The sequence below is a fragment of the Octopus sinensis genome, linkage group LG1, assembly GCF_006345805.1.
Source record: "Octopus sinensis linkage group LG1, ASM634580v1, whole genome shotgun sequence".
In the NCBI taxonomy this organism is placed as follows: domain Eukaryota; kingdom Metazoa; phylum Mollusca; class Cephalopoda; order Octopoda; family Octopodidae; genus Octopus; species Octopus sinensis.
Window position 1 is genome coordinate 150,279,923 of NC_042997.1, and position 18,079 is coordinate 150,298,001.

Consider the following 18,079-nt stretch of genomic DNA (forward strand, 5'->3'; position numbering starts at 1 on the left):
TTCTATTGCTAATGCTATGTACTAGGCTTCTCTTAATAAAGTTGGGATGATTACTTGCAGCGTTAATGTATTTGAGGTTTGTGTTGGATTTCATGTAGGTTTCATAGAGTGCTGTGGCTAGGTTGCAGGTTGTGTCTAAGTAGTTAATAGAAGTGTGTTCCTTTTCGATAGAAATAGATAGCCCAAATCTTTTGAAGAATTTATGTAGTTTTTCTTGATAAGCTCTAGTTTCCTATTTGATGGTTTCTTAATTAAGAGCGTCATCCCTGTATAGTCCGCCTTTGAGTTCCGGGAATTCGTCCTGTACGTATGACAGCAGATAGATGCCTACCAGGTCAGTTATTGGTGCTGAATCTGGGGTTCCCATGGTGATATCAAAATAGTTAGAGGTATCTTTACGTACCCAGAGTTTGTTATCAAAGCTAATAAGTGATTTCCTCGCTTCCAATATTACATTTATTTCCTTCCTGTTCAATTTCGTGTAATTTGTGGCGTATATTAGGGCTCTATTGAGAATCGTAGGTTTAATTGAGAAGTAGTAGTTTACTATGTCTATCTGTATGAATTTGTAGTTGCTCTTGTTCTGTATGTTGGAGAAACAGTTGATGGCTTTATATGTGTTGGACCATAATTCCAGGGTTATTTTGCTTTTTGATGTATTTATCGAGTATTAGTTTGCTTAATTTACATATATATCTGATTTGTTAGGGCATATTAATCTTACTTTAGCATCGGTTAGGAAGTTAGGTTTATAGTCTTCTATAGTGATGCGAGGTCTGGATGCCACGAATGGTTCAGTTTTGTCCGCTAAGTTGTAGTCATTCATAATTTCCTTGGCTGTTAAGTTCATAGATCTTAAGGTGCTATCTGGTGCTAATTTATATATTTTAGTGATTTCCTTTTGTAGCAGTTGGTGGTTGACTTCCAGAGTGTAAGAATTCCTAACTTTGTCTGAGTGGACAATAATTCCGCTTTTTGATTTAAGCTTATATAGCAAGTTCTTTTAGGTTCTTTTGGTAGCTATCATACCTTAGTGGGTGTGGCTTGAATTTAAGATTCTTAATTGTATCCCATAGTTTATTTTCAAAGGCCTATAGGTGGCTGTTTGGTGGGGGTGTTTTCCTAGTTTTGAATCCTTTAGTGAGTTCATTTTTGTTGTGAAGGTTCTGTGTCACGGGTTTAACTTGCCTGTCATGATATAAAGCTTTCCAGCGTAAGCGGTGGGTAAAGTCAGTTACTTAACTGATGACTTCTTTAAGATATACACTTTTGGGTGGAATGGGTATATCTTTTAAAGAGGCTTCCATTGTTATTTTCTCCATTTTGCCAGTGTACGGTTAGTTGATGGCACCAATGTGGGAGAAGAAAGAACTGAAATTTCTGTTGCGTGCATTGATGATTGCTAGCAGCGATCCTCCAGACATCATCATCACTGCTGCACTTAACAAAAATGACTTTTGTAGAACTATTAGATAGAGCGGAAGAAAAATGAATTCATCCGATCCTGTATGCTTATCAGACTTCACATTGACACCAAGGATGTCATAATGGAAAACTAATGGCAAAGCTGATAAGGATAGAGAAAAGGAGACAAAACCCAGAAGTCTCTTTGATCCAGTAGTTTCTCAAAAGAATTAATCTCCCATCCTATCAACAATCAGGCAGAAAAGGATGAGGGAGCCAAAGAAGCAGCAACCAGAAGCTTCTCTGTGCCAATGGTCCGAAAAAGGAACGGAGCCCTCATCCCTTTGGACAACCAGAGGAAATAAATTCCCACCACAAGAAAAAGGAAGGACAGAACACGAAGAAAGAAAGAGAGAAAAAAGTAAAAGAAAAAATGAAATAACCAAAGCTGAACCCCCCACCCACCAAACAAAAAGCAAAAAACCGCACAGAGGATCCAGTGCAATCCAAAATTCTGGAGGAGAGACTCAAGGACCTGCAAATTGTACATGCAAGGCAAATGTTGGCATTAGGAAGACGGCAAAAACTGCTGATTTGCTCACCCGAGAAGCCGCCAAAACTACAGGGGCCTTAAGGATAATATATTCTCCGAGAAAAGACAACAATCGTCCTCAAAGGTAAAAATATCGACAAGAAGTGCACTCTACAGAGGTTATGCACAAACTACCGCAAAAGATTGTGCAGCAGCTGACCTGGCAACACTAAGCGCAAAAAAAGGAACCTTGCCCACCACTGCGCAAGACTACCACAGTCAACAGACACGGATGGCCTCTCCTAGCACCTGCACAGTCGGCACGCCAATATTTTTACTAAATATTGGGGGAGGAGGACGGTTGCATCATAATAAAAGCAAAACTTCGTTCCTGAGAGACATTGCTATATGCAATCAAGCCCTATGCATAGCACTCGTAGAAACTCACCTCAGCCCTTATATAGAGGATGCAAAAGTACATGTATCATAATACGCCATACTGCGAACAGACAGAAGGGAATGGAGCCATGGTGGAGTTGCTGTATACATCAACGATAACCTCACACCACAGGTCTTACTAACATACTCAAATCAGTATGTAACACTCAAATTGTATACATAAGACAACACAATATAGTCATATGCAATACATGTAACCAACCGGATGCTCCAAACTTCATAGGCAAGTTTGAAAATTGCCTCACAAGAATTAAAGAAATCCTCCTGCAACTGGAACACTACGTGAGCATATTTCTTATGGGTGATTTCAACTTCCCCCACGTCAAATGGCCCGAAGGCCTCATGCTTTCAGGAATCACTCATTGCAAACAAGCACAGGTGGAATCCCTGCTCAACTCCATCAATGCCCAATTTTGAAGCAAGCTGTACTCTGAGCAACTAGGGCGGGTAGCATTTGGGATCTATGCTTCACGAACAATATCGACATCGTTCATGATGTGAAAGTGACGGTGACATTAGTCTCGGATCACAACATAACAAAGCTGTCAAATTTTGGGCCGAAAATAGCCAGAGACATACAGCCTAAAGGAAGCATCCGAAATCTCTGCAATCTGAACTTCCAGAAAGCAGATTGGAAATCGATCCAAAAGGAGATCCTTAGACAGGACTGGCCGAAATGTCTCTCCACACCAGACATTGGCATGAAACTAGAATATGAAAATTACAGAGGAGGCTGGTCCACAGGGAATTTCAATCCCAGAGCCTAAATCAGTGAGGGACCTGGGTATCGACATGAGTGATGATACCTCTTTCCAAATGCACGTTACCAGGATGCTGAAGAGCTAAGTTCCAGGGACGTAAACATACCAGAATAGGTTGTCAAAGTACGTCATCAAGAATAGTGTCCCTTGCAGTAAAGATCGTTGGTATTTGTTATCTAACTACCAGAAAATATTTTTGTACCCTAGGGGTACATTACTCATTATGCTGAAAATTTGAAGAATTATGACCATCTCGGGAACATAAACGATGTATGTTCCCATTGTGAATGAAAGCGGATGAAACATATTGATTATATGGGGATCAAGGAAAAGGCATGTAAACGCACCCATCTTCTATTTTATTATATATAAGATAAAGTAATGTGTGTATGCGTGTTTGTACGCTGGCATAATTACATCCATGTGTGTCTTAGTCTTCTATTTTGTGATACATAATTAGATTTGCCAGATTTCTTTTTATATCAAATATGAAATAGTGTGCATATTTCGCTAAACCGTAAAATTATCTTTACCGATAAGCTAACCCCAAGCCATTTTCAGATAAATAATTCGACTTCTAATTGTATTAGGGATTTTACTTTCTGTTTTGAATGCACGAAGTAGCGTGTGTGTTGTCGTTCTCTGAAAAAATTGTTCAATATTTCTCAACTCTTGTAGTGAGTGTGAAGTGAGCGTCACAATTTCATTGCTGTTTGTTAGATAAATAGATAAGAATAATATCTAACGCTGCAATTTGATACATGTGTTACTTGATATAGGTTGGGAGACAGATATACTACTACTTTATTTATCAAGTGAGCTAATGAGGAGTTAAAATAGCAACTGCCAAAGAGGTTAATTAACGGATTAAATGACTTATTAAAATAATATTTTTTTATCACGCAGATGGTAGCTCACACATATTATTTCTTTATAGAATGATCTTTCTCTACGCTAAAAATGTGCATATATTTCTGTGTACTTCTTAATTAGCTATCCGTTTGGTAATAACGCTAGCAAATTCACTTCCAAGTAATACTTTCGCTATGGATGATCTGAACTGTTTCTACAAGTCCGGAGGTGTCACCTGTACTTAAAGGAGAAATGTAAAATTAATAACAATCATCAAGAAATGTTTTTCTTCCAGCGATTATTTGATGCTATTATAGGTTTGTAGTTGTTGCTGTTGTTGTTTTACAATACCTGTCTAGTTTTAAAGAGTTTTTAGAAATGGGTAATTGCGCACTAATTAGCAGCATGTAATAATAAGATGCGATAATTATGTTGTATTATTTATTTATGATTGTGTCTACTGACTTAAAGAAAAGATTCTAATTATTGCGTAACTTGTTTGCACTTAAATGAGGGGAGTAGGAAAGTAAACGAAATCCCGAGCATTTTCTCACTACGTGAATTGGACGAACTGCTTGTTTTCATAGCTCCTATTGCAGTTTTGATACTCAGTTTCAACTGAATTAGTTTTCTCTAATATTTCAGTGCTACTATCGATTTTGTAAGGGTCTTAAAAGTCAAATGACCCTAATACATGTGTTAAGTTGGTCTTCCACTCTGTATCAGCTAAATTTCTTAGAAATCTTGTTTGTTAGAGAGACAATATAGCCACTTTTCCAATGACCACAACATCAATCACACAATAACGCTACATTATTTCAATTATTATTTTACCCCTGCTGGGAATTAAAATAAATACGAGAAATTTGAATTATAGTGTAACCTCATTAGTTGTTCAAACTATCAATTTTATACATTGATTTATTATAACAATACACAATGACTAAGATTTATGGATGTGTACGCCGGTATAATGCCGTATTTCTCTCATTCCCATAAGTATCAGCCACATAAATGAATTGAAATATCTCCACATAGATACTGAGGTCGAGTCTTGGGTCAGCTTGTCGAAAACTTACCACTTCGTTTGCTGCGCTAGACATTCTATCTATTATCGATATCCTGTATATAGAGGTGAATGACACTTATGGTAGAGCCATGACAAAATTGTCTTGCAGTCGTTAGTAACGTCCCAAGTTCAAATCCTTCTAACGATTGACTTTGCATTCGTTTCCCATAGTCGATAATCTTAAAATTTTTTCAATTACTTCCACTAAATCTTTTTTGAAAATACATGGATTTGGGTCAAGGAGAGATTTCTTGCAGTTGCCAAACGTTCTTCTCACCCAATTTGTTCACAAGTATGCAGATTGTTTTCATTTAAAAAAAATTGTCCATCGTTATATAAAGGAAAATTATTCCTTGGTGCGGAACTCCAAATGACTGCAGTTATTTGGAAGGCTGCATTCAGAAATTGCTGAGAGAAGATTGGGAAAAAAGACTGATACACTTGAAATATGTAAGAATTATGGAAGAAGCAAGTTAATCAGAATTTTCATTGAAATTCTTATCGTTGGTCGTAGAACAGGCGAACTTTTGCGAGTTGGTGACGAAAACGTTTTTGTAATAAATAATTATCCGTCAATCACTTGAATACCATATTTTGGAGGCGATATATACGGCTTATATATATAACAGCATCACATTTCCATGTATTTAAGCAGTGTTCCAGTGTGAGAATTATTTGAGTGCTGTCCAGGTCATAAAAATAAACAGGCCAAAGTAATTTATTATTCTACTCAGCTTCTGTTTTAGATGAAGTTAGGACAAGGTTTAATAAATGTCAAATTGCCACGAGACATAATTTAAAGACTGCTGGCTCTGATATATGTAGTGCATTCCTTTGTTTTAATTAGTTCGTAGGATGCTGTTCTGTGTTTGTTCTTTGAAGGAAACTAGGTTACCACGTCCGTGTTGATGTATTAGAAAACAGTTTTTGTACAGTTACGATTTTATTACATTATTAAGAAATTAGCTACTTATATTCTTGTCTCGTAATATAGACAATTTATAGTTAACGATCTGTCTATTACTGCTGCTATATGTATTAAAATGTATGTTATGCTAGTTTACCCATCCATTGCTTTTAAATGTTAGTTTATAAATTTGAGTGAGTAATAATGAAATCAGTACCAAATATTACTTTGCCTGAGAGCAAAAAGTAGATATAGATTTTGTGTTGATTGGTCATTCTTTTCTTCCATTTGTCATTTCATTTTCTTTGCTCGACTCTTTCAACATACATATCTGTGTGTGTGTGTGAGTGTGTGTGTGTTAGTGTGAATGTGTGCGCACGCATGCGTGTATACAAGGTGCGAGGGGTATTTGAGGAAAGTTTCAGCATAAATGAATATGTATTTGAATAAACATTTGCGCAGTTAGTTTTGATAATGATTTTTAAAGCTAATTATGCTATGAAACCGCCATCGGCTTCGATGACTGTTTCAATGCTGGTATGCGGACACTATACAGTCCTTATTAACTTCGGACATCACCTTGACAATAGCTGCCTTCAGGGAAGCCATGGTATTATGAGAATGATGACTATTCTTTCTTTCAACAGTGCTCCACACGTAGCAGTCCATGAGGTTCAAATCTGGCGAGTTTGGAGGTCACATATTTGGTGTTACATAATCGCAAAGATTATCTGACAACCATTCTTGGGTGATTTGGGCTTTGTGAGAAGTTGCTGACTCTTGTTGTGACACGCATGACCTTCCATTGCATACTTCCTCAATCCAGGGCTTGATAACTGTTTCCAGTATCTTAATGTATCCAGCAGTACACATTGTATGCTCCTGTGGTAAAAAGTGAGAAGGCATCACAGAACCTTCGCTACTCACCACTCCTATAACCATCACAGTTGCTGGAAATTTAGTGTGCATCACTCTGGGTACTTCAGAAGGGTCTGCACATAACCACCTGTAATTTCCTCTTTTATACTTTTGCTCCTGGTCAAAGTCTTTTCGTCAGAGAAAAACCAAAGCGTGCCTTGTTCATGAGGGATTTTCACTTTAAGTAACAGTTTTGAACGGATGAGATGGTTTGCTTGTGTCTTTGACGGCCCGAATTGGCTTTCCCTTATTACATAGGAGTTGTATCGAATGTCACGATGTGCCACAGTTCTGAGAGTCCACTGTGACACATGCAGCTCTTTAGCAATGGACTTCATTGATCTTCTGAGGTTTTCCGTGACAATGTTTTGAACATGTGGTATAAATTCTGTTGTCCTTTTAGTGTCTGAACTTTGTGAATATTTGTTTGCCCTTTGACACAGGTGAAACTTTAATATCACATGCCTCCAATTCCAACTGAGCTGTGTGTACAAACGATCTTGCAACTTTTAGAAAGTTGCAAATTTCTAAATCGCTGTGGTTTGCATGTATAGCAACTATTACTGCATGTCTTCTAATTTCTTGAGTTAACATTATATCTCGAAAGTGTTATCTGAAAAAAAAAGTAATGCATGAAATAATTTGAAGGTGTAATGAGCTAAAAGCGAAATGTCCTCAAATACCCCTCGCACCTTGTATATCTTTGCCATCATTCGGTCGAACAAACTCTAAAACTTTAATGTGTAACTTTAACACTCCTACGCTCATATACACTTTCTCCCTATCTCTTTCTCTCATACATTTTTTATTTCTCTCTTACTGGATTTTATCTTTACACACACAATTTCTGCATAACCAAAAGGAAACGATATCTTTTTGAAGCTATAATTGAAAGAGAAAATTATATTTAAAATGCTACTCATCTAGTAATAAATACTTCAAACGCTTTGTTTAATGGTGTAAAATTTATCATGAGACAAGAGTCACAATAAACACATTCTTAGTACAAATACTTCAATTTCTTACTTTCTTAATAGACGTACTATTTCTGTAAAAGATTAGCATACAATAAACATGATTTGTCTTGATCGTATATTACAAATAATTAAAATAATTTGCATCCTCCATTGAAAGAAAGACGTCACAAAAAGTTATATAATTTATTTTACATAATATCAATAAATTTTGAAAATATAGTATCATAGTGTTTTGCTTTGCATCATTTATATCTTCGTAGTAATATCTGTCAGTGAGTTTTATCGATTTTTGAATTGGCGAATTGTTTGTTGGGCAAGTAACTTTTTTATTTCTAAGTCGCCACTTTGCTTTTCAGCCTTATTGGGTTCAATATAATATAGTTAAATTCAAGTATTGATGTTATTTTAATCAACTTTCATAAGCGCTAGCAAGCTATATGCAATTATGATACGGTAGAACCCATATACCGGAGCTATAATGGCGCCTATCAGTCGTGCTAAGCGAAAGATGTGTTGACAAATATTTTTACAAGTTTTAAATTTTTAATGATAGCAAAAAATATTGTAGTTAAATATCTATTAAGAATTTTGCTAAGTGGATTTTTAATCGTATGCTTACACAGACGCCTCAGATTATTTGCTTACGCTATACGTTTTAGCTTTATTTGACTTTCAATTATAGATTTAGTACATATTTTAAAATCGCGTACGAAAGTGGGGTGCAAAATGAAATTATTTCTCGTAGAATTTCGAAAAGAATATGTGTGCCAAAGTATATAGAACTGAAATGGTTTAGCAATAATACTAATGAATACACTTGTAGATTATCTCTTTATATATCACACTTACAATACCATGTTTTTGTTTGAAAAAATTCGACTTAGTGTAATAAATATTTGGGTTGTTGAATAATTATATTCATTTTTTGGTTGTTGAATTAATAATATCAAATTTTGTTGTTTAGTTAGTGTGATTATGTTTTGTAGGATTAGAGGAATAGGAAAAGTTAGAAGTTGCGGTCTCTGAGTGTTTTGTTAAAACGTGTATAGTAATCATTTGGGGTATGATATACCGGATAAAGTGTATATGAGCAATAGGCTCATCATGGCCAAGCTAAAAATTTAGAGAGAAATATTAAAGAAAAGCAGTTATAAATTCGTGCCCATGTGCAAAAACCCACACATATGTAAGCTTGTGTATGGTGAGTACAAACGTATAAAGATGCTTATATACAAGCATATATACATGGGTAGATGCGTATTCGCACTTAAAGAAGAATTGGCGGAATTTCGTCTATCTTTATGTTGTGTGTTCATATTTCGCCGAGGTCGACGTTTCCTTTCATCACTTTAGGGTCAATAATTTAAGTGTCAGTTGAGTACTGCAGTTGATGTACTCGACTATCCTCCCTCTCTACCCCGAAATTTCTGGTCCTGTGCCAAAAATTGAGGCGAATAGATGTATGTCTGTGTGCGTGTGTGTGTACGTGCGCGCGCGTTCTAGAGCGCAAAGTTTTGTGCCTATACATATATACGTATAAAGCCGATTTAGCTACATCCTTAGAAGGTCACAATAAAAATGACGAAAATTTAGTTATGAAAACGTACATCATCCGTATGAGAGGAAGAAATAGAAAAAGAGAGAAATGAGTAGTAGAAGTAGTAAAAGAGAGTAACGAATAATAGGTAGATATATATATATACATGCAAATGAAAACAAATTCATATAGCAGACATACCAGAAGTTTCATTTGTTTATGTATATATAGACGCATATAGATAAGCCCACACGTAGATTTATAGCAGTATATATATACCTATATATATATATATATATATATCACACAAACTCATATATCTCACACAACTGCATATATATATATATATATATATATATATATATATATATATATATAATATATATATATATATATATATATATGTGTGTGTGTGTGTGTGTATATATAATACAAGCGGTCTTAACATGCATGTGTGTGCTTCAGTACAGAGAAATAGGGAGCGTAAAGCACTAAGAAAACGTAGACAATGGTGTGGTTATAGACGTGCACACATCACAAAATATAACGGCAAAGGAGTATACAGTAGTACAAAGATAATTAAATTCTCATACACACACACATACACACTCACAGTTATTGTTCTCCATAGGGATACAAACAGAAATGTGCAAGTAATTACTTACAGAGATATATAAGAAGTTTAGATGTATGAGGTAAAAAGGGGACAACAACAAGAGACGAAAATAGAAGCATAAGCATTAGGGACTAATATAACGGTAGGTTCATAAGTGCAAGTATTTAGGTAGATTATCTATATATAGCGGTAACTTCAAAGATGTGTATTTGTGTACCAAAATACAACAAATGTGGGACAAACTCAGGCATCTGACAATGTGAATTTGTGAAAGGAAATAGCGTGAAAAATATGTAAAGCTATATAAAGCTGAAGTTGTCTGTGTATGGCAAGTTTGGTAGCCTTCAACTAACACTATCTCCTCCGAGACCCTGCGGCGCAATTTGACCAAAATTGAGAGTACGATAGAAGAAGGCTTGCTCTTCCTTCCATAGAATAAAAAATTCAAATCGGACCATGTTAACACCCAAAATTATTTACATCAAAAAGGTGGTTTTTTTCTATGATAATCCCTATATTTTACGATTCTTTTGACTGCTGTGACGCCATTTTTCGGTATATTTCAACCAGAAAAATGTTTCCTTAAAGAGAATAACAAGCTACAAAATGAAAAAGTTTTACTTTTCAAAAATTCCAATTCTAAAGGGTCGAAACAAACCCCAGCAATGCCGGGCGATACTGCTAGTTCTTATATATTTTATAATGTCAAGAAGCAAATTTATCCTTTAACAGCAAAATTTGATTTTGTCATTATTTCACAATGATGTTAAATATCTACCAAACAATAGAATTGATATTTTCTGTAATTCATGTTGCCGCAATAAACTTGACTTGTGTCAACAGAAAATTGTGTCCGTTATGACATTCATCAAGAAAGGATATAGTTGCGCATAAATCTGTTTTCCGCATTTATGGATAATGAAATTTTGAGTGGATATATCTGATTTCTATTGTCACAGGGATAAGAAAAATCTATCATTCGGAATATAATTTCATAGTTCTCCGTTAAACAGAAGCACACTTTTTCTTGTATATCATTTAGTCTTACACAGTATTTGACAGAAATTAAATAGAAGTGGACTAGAACTTAAAAGGTTTGGCATTCAGAAAATGAACGTTCTGTACATCTTATGAGAATACGATGACTATACCTAAGCAATTGAAATTTAGTGAACGAATATTTGGCTTCGTATAATTTCAGTTATAATGTGCTGTGTTTATTGTCGGTTTGTTGCGGTTTAGCTATGATGTAAGAGACAATGATTTGGAAACATTATCAGTTGTAGAATGGGATGTTCTAACAATGCTTTCATTAACGCTACTCTCATACGATACTTTATGGGAGGAAGTATTTCTTAAATAAAATAAAAGTATATTAAGTATGTGTTAGTAACACGTAAGATGAATGGAGATTATTGCAAGTAGTTTATGTTTCACTATTCCGGTGACAATTCTGGATCATTCTTCGTTCTCTTTAAAGTGATTCCTTTAAAGAAAATCAATTTTCTAGCGTTTGTAGAAATTGAGAGTTTAAACAAAATGTAGCATATTTATTTAGTTTTTGGATTTGGTTTGCAAGATTCTTTATATGAGTTCGTGTGTTGAAGCATATTCTGTTGTGTCTGGGGAGATTCATTTTCTTTTTGTGCCTTATAATGTAACACACTCACCGGTAAATTTTCTACTTATTTATTAAAAATAAGAAAGAAGTGGATATTTTACCGGTGAGTGTGTTACATTATAAGGTACAAAAAGAAAATGACTCTCCCCAGACACAACAGAGTAGCATATTTACTTATATCTTTGATAGCATTCTTGACATGGATCTGGATTTGGCCAATACTGTAGTTTACTATGAATATAAGAGAAAACAATTGATTAGATTTAGTAAAAGGCGTACTTGTGTAGTAATTATGGCAAAAAAAAAGAGAATGTTTTGAAAAAAATAGGATACAAAATAGTTTTCCAGGTATTATTCTTAATAATAAACAGAACAAACACCAACATATCTATAATGTCTAAACTCGATGTGCGTCCATAGAATGGACGTCGAAGGAAATATTTATGGAATTTTAATTGTTGCAGAACTAGCAACTTTTACCCTTGATTTTCACAGTTTTGATGTTATGTCAATATCTGAATCATGGGAAATCTTACAAATATAGAATAGTAAAATAAAATGCTTAAACGAACTGCGATTTTCGCACGCAATGCAGATAACTAGGCGTTGGAGTGGCTGTGTGGTAAGTAGCTTGCTTACGAAACTCATGTTTCTGGGTTCAGTCCCAATGCGTGGCACCTTAGGCAAGTGTCCTCTACTATAGCCTAGGACCGACCAAATCGTTGTGAGTGGGTTTGGTAGACGGAAACTGAAAGAAGTCCGTCATATATATATATATATATATATATATATATATGCGTGTGTGTGTGTGTGTATGTATGCATGTGTATATGTTTGTCTCCCCAACGTAGCTTGACAACCGATGCTGGTATGCGTACGTCCCACTAACATATGTATGTATGTATCATGGGTCATCCCAGAAATAATGCAGTTTTTCAATTGCATGAACCAAAAGTTGGAAGGGGACGGGATAATGTACCTGCATCAACTTGCTTTAGCAGCAGGTAGTAATTTTGTCTTATATGTATTCTTAGAGCAAGTTTTGAAGAGTGCAGTTCGAATCTAATATTTATTTTTTCAATGCTGTATTTGAAGTGACAAAGGTGCATATTCTGCATATTTTTGCTTTATATGTTCAATAAAGGTAACAGCGCAACAGAAAGTGCGAGGGATATTAATGCAGTATATGGGGATCGGACAGTAAGCATAAGCTAGTGTCAATGGTGGTTCCAGAAATTCCGAGCCGGATACTAAAGTCTAGATGTCGAGCCACGTCCCGGAAGATCCGTAGAGTTGGACGAGGACGTCCTGCAAACCCTGGTGGAGTAAAATCCCATCGTAACTGTTGAGGAATTAGCAGAGACGCTGCTTGGATTTGGTCATTCAACCATTTATTGACACCAGCGTGCCATCGGAAACGACTATCTTTGGTTTCAAGATGAAAGGTGTTCTTCCATTAGGATAATGTTCGACCACATACAGGGAGGATGGCATTCGAAAGGCTGGAGCCGTTAGAATGGTAAATGATGCACCACCCTCCATATTCGGACATTGCCCAATCTAATTAACATTTATGCTACTGTCTTCATAACCATTTGAACGAAAGAAATATGAATTCTGTAGACGAGGTCAGAACAGTACTGTTGAAGTATTTTTCGTGACGTACAAGTGAATTTTAGAAGAGGAGCTTGCAAGTCTACCAGATAGAAAAAAGAGCATTGTCGAAAATGAACGAGAGTATATTTTAGATTAAAATGATCTTTGTTTATCTTAATTTTGAAAAATAAAAGAAGTATAAAAAAACTGCAGTATTTATGGGATGATGTAGAACATACGTATATATATGTATGTGTAACAGAACATGCTCAAATTCAAATATGATACACTCACACATACATAGATTCTGAAATGATTTCTCATCAGCATTTGAATGCTCCTGACATAAAAGGTATTAACATTAATTCCCTATATGCATATAAGCATGCGCGCGTATGTAAAGAATTAATTTTGATTGCATGTAATAATTTAGTAGTTAATCTGTCATTTACTAAGAAAACAGTGTGTAGGCATGTCAGTTTTGATAACAATTTTCTAAGATTAGGAAGTGTCAAAAAGGAAATACAATTTCTGCAGTTGTAATTGAGACTTTGTTTTATACAAAGACTCTTCTGTATGTCTAACACACTTGCATATTTATTTACATTTATCCGCATTCTCGTACATCTATGAACACATATAAATATATGCATGTATGTATATGTGATTGTATATATACGGATGGAGATAAGTATACAAATTTGCTTAAAAACACAAGTATGCTCTTGGGCAGATATACACATATCGGATGTCTTAGTTTAATAAAGTTTTCCGGCAGTGCTTAGTCTATATGTCTCTGTGTGCTAGCTCATAAATATGTATCTAAGTTTACTCGTACTATCATTTCATAAAATTTACTTAGTTATTACCAATGAACACAGACAGACAGACACACACACACACACACACACACACACACACACACACACACATTTTGCCGGTGAGGGTACCCATTTATTTGTTCCATTTAGCCTTCGTTTGTGCTTTTGTTTGTGCATCTTTATATATGATATTCGTTATCTCCTCTGTGATTTCATAACTTAGATATAATAAGCACGTTGTTTTTAAAAAGCTAGTAATATGTCAGAAACTTTAGTATCCGCACTAGCAAACTCAATTTAGTGTCCATTTTACTGAAGAATTGCATATAATCCTAACTGCGCAATTGCTTCAACATCTGCAGTTTACTGCTGTATCATATATGTATTTATGAATAACGAATATGTGTGGGTGCCATTATGAATGCTGAGTCATCCATGTAATGTGTTATTAACGTTTATGCTACGTATAAAGGCTAAATATTTATTTGCTGAGGTGAGGACGATTGCATTTGTGAAGACGGAAATGGAGAGCACATTAGTATCTTGAATGTATTTAATACATGTACGGATGTGCGTATGTATATATATGATTCAGTCTTACCAAGTACCTGTGTGCATATGGGTTTCTGTATGCGAGTAGATGAATGGTAGCGGGTATTTAATTATATGTGTACGCATATCCGGCTTTATTAATCAGTTCTCTTATAGAATAAAAATATTTCTCAGTATCTTATTTATTTTAGACTACTTGTAAACAAACACGATGGGATTTGTCTGGTTTTATATTTAACTCCCGAAGTTCTCAATTGCCAACGCGTGTCTGCTTTTTGAGAGTTTGTCAGCGTAATTTCTAAATTTAAACACTTGAAGTGGCATAATTGTGTAGCCATGGAAATCAGATTCGTTGAGGGCAGAAAACAAATTTTCAAACAATATTTCTCTATGAACACATTAGTATGATTCTACATATCTTTTGCGTCACACCAATTGAAGTAATACGAATGAGTGACAAAATAATCAATGGTTGGTTATAATTATACAGGTAGAGGCGGCAGCGGGTACTTTGCCCTCATAGTGTTGCAAGTACACTAATACAGAGAAAACGAGGAATGGAAAAATATAGATATGTAAAGAGAGAGAGTGAAAGAGGAGAGAGAGAGAGTGAGAGAGGAGAGAGAGAGAGACACAAGATTGATATTCAAAAACAGACAGAGAAAACACGATGGAAATGCAAGAGACAAAGTGAAAGCCTTAAAGAAAACAAATAGAAAATAGAAAATAAGACTTAATAGCAGTAAATGATGATTGACTGGTGGTGGTTACAATATTTATTGTGACAGAAGTTGTTTGCTGTGGTTGGTTGTTGTGGTTGGTTGTTATGGTTGCCTTGATGGTGTCAACGACATTACTCAACGACAATTAGTTGCACTAAATCATACTATACATTTTGTAACCTAAATCTACTCGTCACACACAACTCCGTTCATACACTCATCAGCATCACCAACGTTAAGTAACACTCTGTCGACATTATTACCACAACAAACTATTACAGTTCCCAATGCATGTATATATGTACTTGTTTGTGTGTTTGTATGTGTGCTTGTGTGTGTGTGTGCGTGTGTGTCTATGTGTGTTTGTGTGTGTGTATCATAGCCTCCACTTCTATCTTTGTCTTCTCAATCTCCAACACAAAACAAATACAGTTCTCCGTTTTCTCAAGCAAAGCGTATGAGATTTCCACGGTTTCACTTGTCTGTTTCATAAGACAAATGAAAATGAAACTCAGGTGTTTTGAATATATATCACTTTTCCTTATGCCTTCAGCTCGCACTTTTTACTTTGCTCATCTTAAAGCATAAGCACCTAGCTTACAGGAAGAGTACAACCTTTTACCCGCGGGATGCTACACCCTACAAGGGACAGACAATTGTAACCGCGGAAAAGATAAAAACATAGAAAAAAATAATCTTGCTTTGATCGCTATGACTTCGTACTAAAAGAATAACAAAAATCCTCTAAGTGGATTCGTCACAGTTATATTCACCACCAGCCGTGACTGCAGAAATAAAAGCATTCAGCATGTTGAAAATTTAACATGGCAAATACGAAAAGGATATGCAACTCGAATAATAGAGCATTCACTAAATAGGAAATGGTGAACCATGACAAATATTCACTTGTTCATGAATTTTGTTTTTTCAAATTTTTAAGGAAGGAAATCGAAAAATCGGGTATAATGAAGATACTGAATTTAGCCTGGATTTCTATCGCCTTTATGTATTCACAGCGATGTCCTATGCCGTCGTAATGTATAACGACCTCTCTCTCTCTCTCTCTATATATATATATATATCTGTCCCTCTCTCTATCTGTCTCTGTCTCTCTCTCTCTCTCTCTCTCTCTCACACACACACATATCACATGCACACATACACATATATATATAAACGGAATTTGTGTGTGCCATTGTATTGTATATGAATTACAATACAGGAATACTTATATACATACGCGCATTTATGTCGAACAAATGAGAAAAACTACTCAATGCATATAGTGGATTATATGGTTTCCTTATTTTAACTGCTGATGCTTGTCTCGGGACTGGAATTTTTATGCCACTGTGATCTTTATGCGATGTTACCTGATGTTGTGGATGTAGCAAAGTGAATCATACCGAACTCTTTCACAGACTACTGTCATTAGAAAACACTGTATCAATGACAATAGTTTACAAATTGTCAATTGCGTATAATTTAGTTTAATTCCAGGCAGTTGAACGGAAATACTCGTGCATACTTCTCTGATATGCAGTAAAAGCATACTATGTGTGTGTGTGTTAAATTAAGTTCATTATTTTAAAAGCTAATTTGAGAGTAACAATGAAACGTTTTAAATTATCTGACATCGTTGTCAAATAATTAGCGTGAGTAAAACTGACGAATTATGACACAAGGGAGGTAGAGACATAACTTTCTCGATGAAACTAAGTAATGTGCATACACTCACACGCACATACACCTACAATTATACATATACATATAACTAGTATGTAATATTAATTTTATTTTATTTTCTTTCTTTCATTTCAGTTCTGGGTGTTGTTGTTGTTGTTGGTTTTTCTATCGAAAAAATGTCTTTCAACAATACTATAATACGTTGCGAATAAACTCGACTGGATCTACTTCTGAGTACCTGATTGCCTGTCTGCCTAGTAATGACTTGAACCATCCTTAATTCATCAAACGGTAATCTTCATATTTGTTTATATTCGTTTTGAAATTCTGTGTGTCTTTTGTTTGTCCACCTTGTTACTTTCATCCTATTTTCCTAAATTAATTTCTCTCATCTCGCGTATTTCACAAAAATAGACTTTCTATTCCTATCAAATATACTCTCATTTCTGTTGACAAACACTTTGATAACAATATACTTCAAAACGGAAAAAAATTATCTGGCGTCCTTCGATGTCGATTCAGTCAAACGACATTTAAAGATATATCGGATTCATTTAGCGTTCTCATTAGGCCCATATCAATCATATTACAAGTCAAACCGTTTAATTCTTGAATGACCAATTATGATATTTATAGTAAACCAATTCTAAGCTAATCACAGGGTCAAGCTTTTGTGTAGGAATAAGTATAGTCGGTTAAATCGACTGCACACCTTATCTGTCACTCTCTTTCGCGCTGTGTATATATATATATATATATATATATATATATATATATATATATATATGTGTGTGTGTGTGTGTCATAGCCTCCTCTTCTATCTTCTGTGTTTGTCACCCCACTATCGCTTGACAACCGATGTTGGTGTGTTTTCGTGCTCGTAACATAGCGGTTCTGCAAAAGACACCGATAGAATAACTACTAAACTTACAAAGAATAAGTCCTGGAGTCAATTTGTTCGACTAAAGGTGACGCTCGTGCATGGCTGCACTCAAATGACCGAAACAAATGAGAAGAATAAAAGAATATATATATATACTTACATATAC

General features: G+C 35.2%; 1 protein-coding gene across 2 annotated transcripts in view; it reads left to right on the forward strand.

The window, feature by feature from the left end:
- Positions 1-18,079, forward strand: part of LOC115210194 (toll-like receptor Tollo) — a 306,397-nt gene that overhangs the window by 210,998 nt on the left and 77,320 nt on the right. For both annotated transcript variants that reach the window (XM_029778665.2, XM_036505668.1), the window contains exon 3: positions 17,166-17,321. The gene's annotated coding sequence lies outside the window, so the exon portion shown is untranslated. The remainder of the gene's footprint in view (positions 1-17,165; positions 17,322-18,079) is intronic.